Source organism: Etheostoma spectabile, chromosome 15 (assembly GCF_008692095.1).
Source record: "Etheostoma spectabile isolate EspeVRDwgs_2016 chromosome 15, UIUC_Espe_1.0, whole genome shotgun sequence".
Taxonomy (NCBI): domain Eukaryota; kingdom Metazoa; phylum Chordata; class Actinopteri; order Perciformes; family Percidae; genus Etheostoma; species Etheostoma spectabile.
In genome coordinates, this window is record NC_045747.1 from 17,937,932 (window position 1) to 17,950,959 (window position 13,028).

The 13,028-nt window shown below is 39.1% G+C and overlaps 1 protein-coding gene across 1 annotated transcript in view; it reads right to left on the reverse strand.

Moving 5' to 3' along the window:
* LOC116702698 (somatostatin receptor type 5) overlaps positions 1-2,617 on the reverse strand; it is a 22,073-nt gene extending 19,456 nt beyond the window's left edge. The window contains exon 1 of the mRNA XM_032537062.1: positions 2,304-2,617. The gene's annotated coding sequence lies outside the window, so the exon portion shown is untranslated. The remainder of the gene's footprint in view (positions 1-2,303) is intronic.
* Positions 2,618-13,028: the final 10,411 nt, after the last annotated feature.

Sequence of the window (13,028 nt, forward strand, 5' to 3'; positions counted from 1 at the left end):
AGCTCATTGTGAGACTGGCTCTAGTGGCTGTAATTCTGCACAAAGGTTGAATTTTGGGAAAGAGACTTCAGATATGGTATTAGGGGACCACTAAGGTCTATATAAAAGAACTTCAGATAGGTTAGTAGGGGACCACTAAGGTCTATATAAAAAGACTTCAGATGGTGTTAGTGGACCACTAAGGTCTTATAAAAGAGACTTCAGATACAGTTTAGGGGACCACTAAGGGCTATATAAAGAGACTTCAGATATGGTATTAGGACCACTAAGGTCATCTAAAAAGACTTCAGATATGGTTTAGGGACCACTAAGGTCTATATAAAGAGACTTCATTACATATTAGGGGACCACTAAGGTCTATATAAAAGACTTCAGATACAGTATTAGGGGACCACTAAGGGCTATATAAGAGACTTCAGATACAGTATTAGGGGACCACTGGCTATATAAAAGAGACTTCAGATACAGTATTGGGGACCACTAAGGTCTATATAAAAGGACTTCAGATACAGTATTAGGGGACCACTAAGGTCTATTAAAGAGACTTCAGATATGGTGAGTATGGACACTAGGGCTATATAAAGAGACTTCAGATACTATTAGGGGACACTAAGGGCTATATAAAGAGACTTCAGATACGTATTAGGGGACCACTAAGTCTATATAAAAAGACTTCAATACAGTATTAGGGGACCACTAAGGTCTATATAAAAGAGACTTCCGATACAGTATTAGGGGACCACTAGGGCTATATAAAAGAACTTCAGATATGTATTAGGGGACCACTAAGGGCTATATAAAAGAGACTTCAGATATGGTATTAGGGGACCACTAAGGTCTATATAAAAGCATCCAAAGAGCACCGTGTCGTGTGAGTTAACTTATATGTAAGTTAAAATAATCAATAATCAAACTTTTGGTTTCTTATGGGTGATGAACTGCGGCTGGAGCGAGACCTGTTGCTGAAATACCTGTGGTCTGGATGTGTCCAGTGATATACCTCGGACACAACGCTGTGTTACCACGTCAGAGGATTCCCCCCTTCTAATCAACAGGGCTGTGAGACAGGAGCAAAGATGATATTGAAAATCTTTTAGATAACACAAAACCATGGATGTATTATTGCCTATAATTGTACAAATTAATCCACAGCTGTAGCCACTCTCTCTCTCTCCTTGTCCGCTTTTCGTCCATATACTCTGGCTCTAATGAATTCACCTACATTGTTAGAAGCATTTAAATATTGAGCCATGGCATTGACAAACTTTTAGATAATTACACAAAACTGTAATTTCTCTAGCCTACTCCAAAACAACATGCAGTTTCCTAGAACACCTTTCTTCCTATTACTAACAGTCTGAGCCTGTCAGTGGCAAGAAAAAAAAAAAATCACTTTTAGTGGACAAAAATCGAGGGTGCACATTTTCCCCATTGCAGCTCCTCTTGGCGCTGATTCTAGGCTCTGAAAAATCTAGACATGACGGGAGACTTTAGTCAATTACAGGTCATTTCAGAAAGAAAGAGCATTCCTATTGCATCCTATATCCATCCCCTGCGACAGAGAAAAGGTCTCACTATTCAAAGTCTTTTTTTTGTTGCATTCTACCCACTGCAGCTTTGCCCTACCTTTTGGCTTTGTTTGTAAAACGTTCATATACTACTAGCATTTTGTATAAAAGCTAAATAAGAGGACGCACGCACGCACGCATGCACGCTCAGTTATGACTGCTTAGTTTATAAAAAAAAAAAGATCAGGCCACCTGAAACTTTCAATTAAATCCATCTTAGTTTCAAAATCTTGAGGCTAATGGGCTTTGTAAAGCAAAGCAACGAGAAACACAAATACTATAAAAAGTGCAAAAATGACCATGATAAGACACAATAGGCCTACGACCGTGAAGAGACAAAAACAAAATAGAAACGCATTCCATTATTTTAACTAATTTTTTTTTTTTTTAATGTCAGAAAATGGTGAAAATGGTTTTTTTAGCCTTCATTTACACTGAATGAATAATGTAAATATTATTAATGCACTTTAGGTTTATTAGGTTATTGCAGAAAACTACGTCTTAACACATTTTTACTCATTTTACTTTTTTGCTGTAGGCTACATCTGTGCCCCCCATTAGAAAGTTGTTAAACCCGCCTCTGGAAGTGGGCGAATTAAAAACATTTAATGTCAGAAACGATCTTCAGTCTCAAAGCAGAAGTGAGGAGAAAGACAAGGACGTTAGACACTTACGCCTGTCTCCTTTACGGTAAAAACGCCCCCAATTACTACTAAATGTACTATTTTAACTTACCTTTACGATGAGACTTTTCAAACCGTGATCTTCGTAAACCCGGTCTCGAACGTGGATTTAGGATTATATTGATTGAAACAACGCGAGAGGAGCAGCTGCAGTTGGTTTATTCCCTGTCAGAACGTGTTTTCTCTTCATCCTCAGCCGTTAAACAGTCCGCTCCGGTCCTCCGGCTGTGAGTTTCTCCCCCCCCCTCCGTCTGTTCTCGGACCGACTGATGCACTGAAGTCACCACTGCAACATTATAACAGTCGCTCCGTCTCTTGCTTGTAACTAGGTAACAGCTAAGAGGCTGCACACGGAGTCGAGAGGAGGTGTTGAAACTGTGTGTGTGTGTGTGTGCGTGCGTGCGTGCGTGTGCACGTGTATATTTGCGTTAAATCTTGGACCATTTAAACATTTAATAGACTAGCCTGCATAAAAAATTCTGAAAAGCCCTATATGCTTTTCCCTATATATATATATATATATATATATATATATATATATATATATATATATATATTATATAGATATATATATATATATATATATATATCATAGGTTATATGATATACTATATATATGTTATCCATAACTTGTAATTCATTACATTTACAGATTCTCAGGGTTTAAACATTTTTGGAACTATATGTTTGATGATTAGAGCATCTATATATATAGTTGCTCTAACTTCCATCAAACATGGAAAATGCTTACCCTGGAAATCCTGACTTCTCGGGAGTTACTCTGGCATGGAGTAACGCTACTCATTAACTATGCCCTTGTAGCCGAGCTGCACCAATCACATCGGTGTATCTGATGTAGGCGGGGCCAGAGGCGAGCTGAACAGATGATGACAGATTAATCTACCAGTTAGCTCCGCCAGTAGAAAAGAGGATGGGGCTCGGGATACGTCACCCCGTGAGTTGTTGTGATTGGTCGTAGTGTTATCCAACTGCATGAAGGGAGATTTTCAAATGCACGCTTGATGCCAAAGAGGGTGGGGGTGTAGCCTTTACCAACTGCCACTTTGCTCGTTTGAAAGCCATCTCTCTCTCATGGGGGGGCCAAATTCTCTGGGCAGGTAAAACAGAGAAAGGAGAGGTAACCTTGCTCCTTATGACCTCATAAGGGGCAAGGTTCCAGATTGGCCCATCTGAGCTTTAATTTTCTCAAAGGTAGAGCAGGAGGAGAGAGAGAAATCACGGCTTTCAAACAAGCTGAGAGTTGGTTAAGGCCACACGCCCAGCCTTCACCTTGCCCCCCCCCCTTTCTCCTCCTCAGAAGCTACAGACTCAGAAATGGCATATATCAAGGAAAGTTCATTGTAGGACTGGCTCTAGCGGCTAATCCTGCACCAATGCAGCATTTGGGGTCAGAGACTTCAGATATGGCATTAGGGGACCACTGAGGTCTATATAAAAGAATTCAAAGAGCATCATGTCGTTCTTTTCAAACTTTGATGAGTAGCTTCCAAGTTGCTCAGATGCTCTTCATTGTTAGCTCCAGTGCACAGAATATCATCAAGGTAGCACTGAACTCCTGGCAACCCGCTGAGGATTTGGTCCATTGCTCGCTGGACCAGTGCCAGGTACCAGGACTGACATGATGCCAAAAGGCATTCTGCAGTATCTGAACAGAGAAATGAAGTAAAGTAAAAAGTACAAAATGAAAAGTATAAAGTGTTCAAACCTTGAAATACTAAAGTAGAGTATAAGTACCTAAAACTTTTACTTAAGTACAGTAAAGTAATAATCCTAAAGTTTTCCAGTACATTTTTAAAAATATTTATGTTGCAATTTATTTCAGGTTTTCTTTCATCAGTAATAGTCATTCATTGTTTTGACTTATTAATTAGTAATTAGCTGTCTATATTGCTATGTGGTAGTTTTAATTGTTAATGGCAGAGTATGCTGCTCCTATGCTTAATTAAAATTGCCTTCATAAGCACGAGGGATTTACAGGAAATAAGGCTGTATGTTATCAAGCATGATGCTTTCTGTTACTAATATAAATGGGGTGGACAAAATAACAGAAACACCTGTCAGTATTGCATTTCAACAAATGGAAAAAGGCTAAAGTTATCTTTATTTTATTACTTGATGCAATAAAACTGCAAAGCTAATTCTATGTCATTTTTGTTCTGATACATCACTGAGGCACCAAGTTGACTTTTAGGATGAAATAACAAGTGGAACGACCATTCCGTTTCAATCAGAAAGAGAGAAATACCGGAAAGTCTAGATGAATTTTGCAACTCTCTTGGTAAGGAGGATGGATTATAGAAAAAGGGCCACGCAGTGTGGAGAAGGCTTCCAATAAGTAGGTAAGACACACAGTTTAGCTTTGACCAGTTGTAATTTACCGTTAACTTTAGCAATTAGTTGTCAAACTGGTGCGGAACGGGTCTGCCACAAACCTTTTCCTAAACTTAACTAGTTGTTTTGATGCCTATAAATGTATCTGTTGCAGCCACATAACGCTCACTTTTTCTTGCCTAAACCGTAATCTCCACCGAAATGACCGTCAGCTCGCTGTGCTCCGTATCCGGCTCAGAGTCACCTATTCTCGAGTAATTGAACCAACTACCGCTGGCCTGACGGAGCACCGTTGCCAGTGTCGCAGAGCTCTGTAGCAACTCAACACATCTACTAACTGATGCTGATGCGATGAGCTGTAACCGATGTCTGTAGCCAGCGTTACAGAGCTCTGCAGCAGCTAGCAACTGCCGCTCTGTAGCATGGAGCTCTGTAGTAGCTAGCAACTGCCGCTCTGCAGCAGCTAGCAACTGCCGCTCTGTAGCAGCTAGCAACTGTCGCTCTGTAGCATGGAGCTCTGTAGCAGCTAGCAACTGCCGCTCTGTAGCACGGAGCTCTGTAGCAGCTAGCAACTGCCGCTCTGCAGCAGCTAGCAACTGCCGCTCTGTAGCAGCTAGCAACTGTCGCTCTGTAGCAGTTAGCAACTGCCGCTCTGTAGCACGCAGCTAACCAATGTCATGTGACTAGCCAGCGGTCTCCTAGTTTTTACATGATAGCATATGTTTAAGTGCGCATGACTTGACAATTACTGAGAATGCGACACTGGAGCCATAAATAGAACTGCAACTGATGTGCAATGTAGCATTATACTAATAATCTGTCTGTATAGGCAAATTGTGGACACATTTTAATTTATCACTAGTCATCTAGTTTCACATTGCCAGACCTATCTTCATAGCACTGTGGAGCAAGGTCTGGCTACACCATACATCCTACACATAGAGTGCGGAAGTTAAGAGACATCCAACGCATGAGCCACGCGGATGTCGGCAGTACCACATAAAAAGTATAAAATCTGATGCATTTCAGTCTGTTGTTATAATGTCCTTATGCAATATTTCATGTCTGTTCTTTGATTTGTCTGTTGTCACAGCTGGTTCTAGATCATTTGGTTCTCGAATAGTAATACAAAAAAACAATAAAAATGTCATATGCACTTCCAATGTTCATGAGATTTTTGTTGTTTTTAGTGGGCGCCCACATAGCTCAGTTTGTAGAGTGGGTGCCCATATATAAAGGTTCACTCCTTGTTGCAGCGGGCCTGGTTCGACTCCAACCTCCGGCCTTTCGCTGCATGTCATTTCCCCCTCTCTCTCCCATTTCATGTATTCAGTTATCCTGTCAAGTAAAGGCCTAAAATAATCTTTAAAAATAGTTTTTAGTGCCGTAAATAAATAAGAGCAGGCATTTTTATTATTATATTTTTTTATAACTCTGTGTACATGGGTATTTCACAGCCTGTAGATGATATAGATCCTGCTTTGTTGCTACAGATCTGGCTGATTGGTGCCCAGGGTCTCGTTAAGCAGATCAACATCTGCCTTTCAGATGCATTGATTGAGCAACAGATCAATAAGTTAAGTGTCGAAGTAGCACTCTGACATGATCACTTCTCCCATAAACCGTTCTCTGCTTTAGAGGATTTATCTTCCTTCAAGGCTACAAGGGAGGCAATCACTGTCATTAAAATGATGATGACAACAGAGAGGATCAGCCCATCTGTTGATGCATGTGTGTGTGTGGTCTGTCAAATGAAGATTCATTTCACATTTCACATGAAACTGCCATTTCATAAGAGTATCCTCTGCACAGGCAGTTACAGAAATTGTACACTGCATCAGAAAGTGGGCAGACGTTTCTTTCCTACTTATTTAGAAATCAGGGTCGGTTTTAAATCATTAACAATCCCATAATTGTCTTCATGTGTTACTCTCCTGTTTAGCTTTTAGTTGTTCTGTTTAATTTCCTTTTTTTCTGTGATGGTTCTGCCCCAGAATCAGCCATAACTACAGCAGATAGCTTCTAAAATGAAATACAGATACAAATAGGCCTATATAAAGAAATCTCCTGCCTTTTACCTGGCTGGACACTCAAACACAGGCGTTTCTGCTGTTACTCCAAAATCTGTGACTGTGTGAGAATGTGTTACTGTGGAGCCGGTCTGCCTGCTGTTAATCGTTTTGGGACTTTGCGGAAAAAATTGGACCAGGCAAAGGCGTTAATAATAAGCATAAATAAATAGCGTTCTTTTCACTGATAGTATTGTTTGCTGTTACAGGTCATTTATAATCATCAGGTGGAAAATAAACAGTTTTTGAAACATTTAAAAATTCCTCATAGTTACTTTAACTGGATTCACCTGAGTGTCTCATGCTTTGCACATTTAACGCACCTCAGAGATTACATTAAGTGCACTAGTCTCCCTTAGCAACCAGCTTTTTCAGTTTACAGTGCAGCCAAACAAACGTACGTTTTAAATGCCACAATCCAGTTTTCACGCTTTCAAAAAAATACCAAAAATGACCATGTCTTTTTTTCTAAACGCATTTATGTTTAGTGCTAACAGCTGTGGTAAATAAATTGCATTTCCTATGACTGCTTCCGTCACCCTAGTGTGACTCCTTTAATGTGAATTAGCAGCAGCAGGAAAAGAAATGTTTTCAGCTCTGATAAGGTATTGCGAGAGTTAAGAGTAAATTGTGAAGCTGTTATCAATGAGATTAAATAGTAATGCTGGATGTCATACTTGTTTGCAATTTGAGTATATCGTGGTAATGACGGACACTATCGATGAAAATGAAAAGTACTGTACGCTGAGGTAGTGACAGAATGAAAACACATTCATGGGTTATTGCTGAAAAAATGCGGACCATAATTAATATCAAAGATGGGTTTCACTTCACAAACACAAGGACTTTAGGATTATAACTTTGAATTCTTCACATAAAAAGAACCAATTCACAGGTTTGCATTTTTTATGCCATTTTCAAATCTGAACATAAAACTGCATCACCGCACAACAATGATGTCATTAATATGAATGCAAACTTGATCTTACGTAACTTAAACATCTTCTGAATTATTTATATTCTGTTTGGTTATAAATGGAAATCAATGACAGGGTGAGTAGTAAAAATACACCCAAACATCACAGCATGTACAGTATATACAAGAGAAGGAGAATGCATTAACAAGTCCTTGGAAAAGAATTTCATTAAATCAAATAAGTAGATGTACAGTATTCACTACTGGTGTGCCTGTGACCACATGTCTGTTAGATGCACATCTTTGTATTATGTGGGAACTTAAAGCTTTTTACTATTCATATATTTTAAGTTTTATAATGTGAGTCAAATAATCCAAGAACTCACAGTGAAAGAGACCTCAGCAATTAACTGGTTAAATCAAGGTTATCCATCTAATTATTCCGTCTGGAGCCAGCAGAAGATAAAACCTTTGTGTAACACTCTCTTTATCGTGTAGTGTGCCATGTGTGAAGTAGGGGAATGGACTCCTACTGTGCCAGAAAGGTCATGAGTAGTGGCCACGTCCTTTACTGCCTGCTTTTATTGCTCCAAATAACAGAGTTGTAAATGGCAAACTGGGTCCCTACTATAGAGGAAAAAACTCAAGTCAATGAAAGTGTCACATTAATAAAATCCTCTGAATCAGCTTGCTTATGGGGATGTCTTTGTTTCCACCTTGTGTTCATCACCAGATGTAATGTTTGCGTAATTAAATTGGCAGCCTAAAAGAAGCGAGACAGATTGGCATGTATGTAAGGGATTATTAAATTGAATGCCAGCGAGTTGAGGAATCATCCCCACCACACGTGTAGCTATTTAGCCATTTGTTATAGTTCTGCACAAACTTTGATGAGTCAGACGTGAATGATGAGGTGTGGGCAAACGCCGAGCCAAAACAAACAAAAGACCTTCTTAATGAGATCACTGCTCTTTGTCTCACTAATGTGGGCTTCAAGGCCCCAGCAATCCATCAGCTATTTCTTAGTCTTTTACACAAAGAGGGATGTTAAAGGTTAAAGGCATTTTCTATGACTTTATACTTTTACTCCACTTCATTCCAATATTGTACTTTTTTTTCCTCCTTTTTTAATGTTCTACGTTGGGCAAGAAAGGAAGTACAGATACAAGAAGAAATACGGTTTCCTTTGTTAATAGATGCTGGAATTGATGTCTATTTTGGTTGTCTGCTATTTCCCATTTGGTTAATGGATTTCTCCCTTAATTTACATCCAGAACCAAGCATAAATACAGCATAGTGCTCCCTAGGGCAAGGCTAGTGTACCTCAAAGAGGCCTTTTCATTTTGGCCAGGGTGTTTATGTTATAATCTATACATCTACATTTACACAGGCTCTGTCGAGGAGTATTACTTTGAAAGTCTACATTGTAATGGACAGAAATCATGTTACATCATGTATGATTGTTTCCCATCCTGTTCTGTGATAAACAGACACGGATAAACCCAACACTTTCAGATGTACGACCAATGTATCATACTGCCCTGATTTATGGAATTATGCTCACTTTATGTAAGAAATATCAACTTAAGATATAACATTTAGTAGTTTCTTAAGCTTAAAGCTTCTGGGAGTCGGGGCCTCTGTGGTGAAGCAATAAGTAGACTGTCAAAAGTACCGTTAATGGGTAGTCCAGTACCCTAAGCACTCCAAAATTATCGCAAAATTATGATTTAAATTATGAGAAAGAGTAACTGATTGAACGTACAGAATAACATACAGAATTATAGCATTGATGTCAGTCAAAACCAAAATGTTATGCTTCCAGGAGAACATGAATGTAGCCCACTACTAAAACAGCCTCTTTCCATTAGTATTTGACCAAATAAGTATACAAGCAAAACTAAATTTTTAATTCAGTTTGAATTTAAAAAAATATCTAACTCTGAAGCTTTTGCGGTTTGCTCACTGTTGTTCTGGAGTTTGTTGTTGTCGGACCTCACAGCGACATTTCATTTGGCCCAAACTGCTACATCTAAAGTGTCTCAGTGGGAATTTAGAAACACATCCTTCTTCAAGACATACTTAGGTTGATTATACAACCACATTGTTCAGTGCAGGTAAAAAAAAAAAAAACTCATTATGGAAACAGATGGTGTCACCCGCAAGCAGTTACTACAGAACCTACAGGGAAAACAATCAATCAAACAATCTGCCTCCGTGATTAAAAGGTTTTATGTCTTTTGTAGTTTTTGCATTGCCAGACCAATCTCCACAGCGCTGTGGAGTAAGGTCTGGCTACCTCATACATACTGTACATTATGGGATAGCAGAAAAAAACACGCTCTGGGTTGTTTGCATTTCTTTAAACCAACCACAATCGTCTTGGGCAAGCTCCTTATGCAGAGACGTAGGCTCTGCAGAATGGTCTCAGGAAGGAACTTGTTTTGGTGGAACATCTGCAATGTTTGGTGTTTTTTTCCCCCCAATGTCACATTCCAGACACCGCGGCAATGGTTACCTTTCAGGTTAAGGTTAGGGTTAGCTGGAGCTAACCCTAACCCTGGAAGACGACTTTGGAGGCAAAACACACCATCGAGCAACATTTGCATCATGCCAACAAAAACGCTGCAGCTCTTCCTCTCTCACAACAAAATAAATATTCAAGCTTGTGTGTTTTTGTAGTCATGTGTAGCGGCTGCTTAAGGTTGAGTTCCTATCACTGACTCCTCTGAATTAAAAAGTAAAGCAGTTTCCCATACTTATTTTATCCGCTTTGACGGGAGCCAGCTGCTACTTCTGATTAGATAAGTGCTCTCTTTTCAGGCTGTCACCTTCACAGCCACGCTTTTTGCTCCTTTGGCAGCTCACATGAATTCAAAATGTCAAACACACAAATGGAGATGGAGCAGTAAGGAGCTCAGCTAGATGGAAGTCATTTGCTATGTTATTTAAATCGTGGCATGTATCTCCATATCTGTGTATGGGTCTTTTGAGGGGACGGATGAAGTATTCAGAACATTTGGTGAAGTCAAAGAAGTATGGCATTACAGTGTGAAAATACTCCACTACAAGTAAAAGACCTGCATCCAAAAAATTACGTAAAGTACAAGAAAAAATAAGTATTATTAGCAAAATATACTAAATGCGTGAAAAGTAAAGTACTCATTGTGCAGTAAAAAGTTCCCTGTCAGTGTTTTCCTATTATATTAACATTAGATTAACATTACTGCTGCATTAATGTGTGTGTTTTTACTGCTGTAGATGCTGTAGTAGTTTATGGTTGTGCTAATTTTAACTCCTTTCGATGCTGTTGGGTGGTTTTATCAACAGCAGTGCATCATATTCTATAAGATCATCATATGTCTGCAGCGTGGCTGTGCTGTGAGAACCATGCATCTATAAAAAGTCAACAGTTTGTTTCCTATCTTTTTTTTCTCTCTCTCTTTTTCTCCTCCCCCTTGCTTATGGTGAGCCTGATCTAATCCATCGTACTCAAAGCTTCATACCCCTTCCAACCCATATCTATAACACAGTACCTTGACTTACATCATTTCATATTATAATCACATAAACGCTCATCATAACGCACAATTGTACACGGACACGTCTATTAATGCACACACACGTACCCCCGTTGTAATCTGTAGCATTCAGTCAAGTACTCTCTATGTATTTTATGTGACCTGCAAGCTCTGTTTATGGATTTCAAATAGTCTCATTAGAACATTGTATGTTACATGTGTCTTGGGTTATGTAAGGTTTGTGGGGATTTGTGATTATTTGTATAACACACGTATGGACAAACAACAAAAAAACAGCCCTGTTTTCAGCTTTGTGACGATGCATTTTCCTCTGATCCAAGAGGCTTTTTTAAAGACTTTATTTAGAAGTAGGATCATTTTCTCAACACACAAAGGAACACGTCTTCCTTACGTTTATCACAAACGTGTTAACATTAACACACCTGGAGATACGTGAGCAACTTAAGCTGTCAGATAAATGTAGTGGAAAAATAAATAAATTATTCACCTATACCTATTACACATATTTACTATCTGAGAGTTAGTGGGGTAGACATACAGTAGATATACAGTATAATGTAGAATAAAGGGGAAACACTCAAGTAAAGTACAAATACCTCAAAGTTGTAGTACTTGAGTTACTACATTCCACAATACAATATGCATGCTCCACTGCACATTGTATATGTTTACAGTTTACAGTCTCTTGTCATCATGTCTTTATAGACTCCCATTACTAAATATTTCCAAATGTGTAAAGAGATTAAAAGATGATCAACAGGCTTATTAAAATCCTCTTTCAACATGATTTGAAGCAGCACCGTTTTTCCTGTTTCTGTGTAAATGTGATTCATAAATGAGCAGCACAACATTTCGCTGCATGTTCTGCTCAGATGTCAGTGCTATTTTCTCGGCGCTTAAGCCCAGTTTGCCGAGATGGGCGTTTCCTTTGATTCAGAGATGATTATTTGTGTCTTTTCTCCTCACCATAATGGGCTTGCATCAGCCCTTCTCCAGCCTAAATTGTCAGTCTCAGTGAGAGGTGTCTCATGCTGTTGTTCTGCTGGTTGTCATCACTCCTTAAGCAATGCAAAGGTGGAAAGATTGGCCTCCAAGTAAGCAGGGCAAAGCACGGCCACTTTGGTTTTACAGGTTTACCCCATTACAAGTGACATAAAGTGAAATGGTCGTACTCAATCTCTGGTGGAACCTTTCAGCCAGGAGCAGTTAAACCTTTATTTTTATCCTCAAAACAAAGGCAACAAAACCAGTGCTGAAATGTATTAAGCTGCAGTTCTTCTGAAGGCCAAAATAATTACCCTGTATAATAAATAATATTGATTAAATTGATTGATTGACGTTTTTCAGTTTGGGAGGAAACATATATATATATATTTACTCAAGAGTCCTGCTTCCAGAATCAAGCTGCAGCACTTTGATTGTGAATCAACCCACTAAAGGGTCCTTGTTTTTCTCTCAACTTAAGAAGCACCATGACATTTTTGCAGCGACCAGAAAACAAATACATGATTCTAATGATGTCTAACAGTGTTATGGCCTTTTGTAGTGTCTCTAAATGAGAGTGTGAGTGTGTGTAACAAAAAGTAAAGACGTACTTCATGAATCCCTGCTGGGGCAATTCAATTTTTTTTTTTCACTCTGGCACCTTCAGGATCACCTCTCCTGCTACCAGTCCACACTCCGGAACATGTTCCGACCTGGACTTGAACCCCCCACCCTCTGATTCCCAAGCCAAGTCCCTACAGATTGATGGAACTACTGCCAAAAGCTGTGTAATTAAAAACAAAGCAATCATCTTTTAATTACTGAAACACCACCGATATATTTAAAACATCCACACTCAAAGGTAAAATGAATATACAAAGATAAATGTCCCTCAAGCATTTAAATGATTAAAA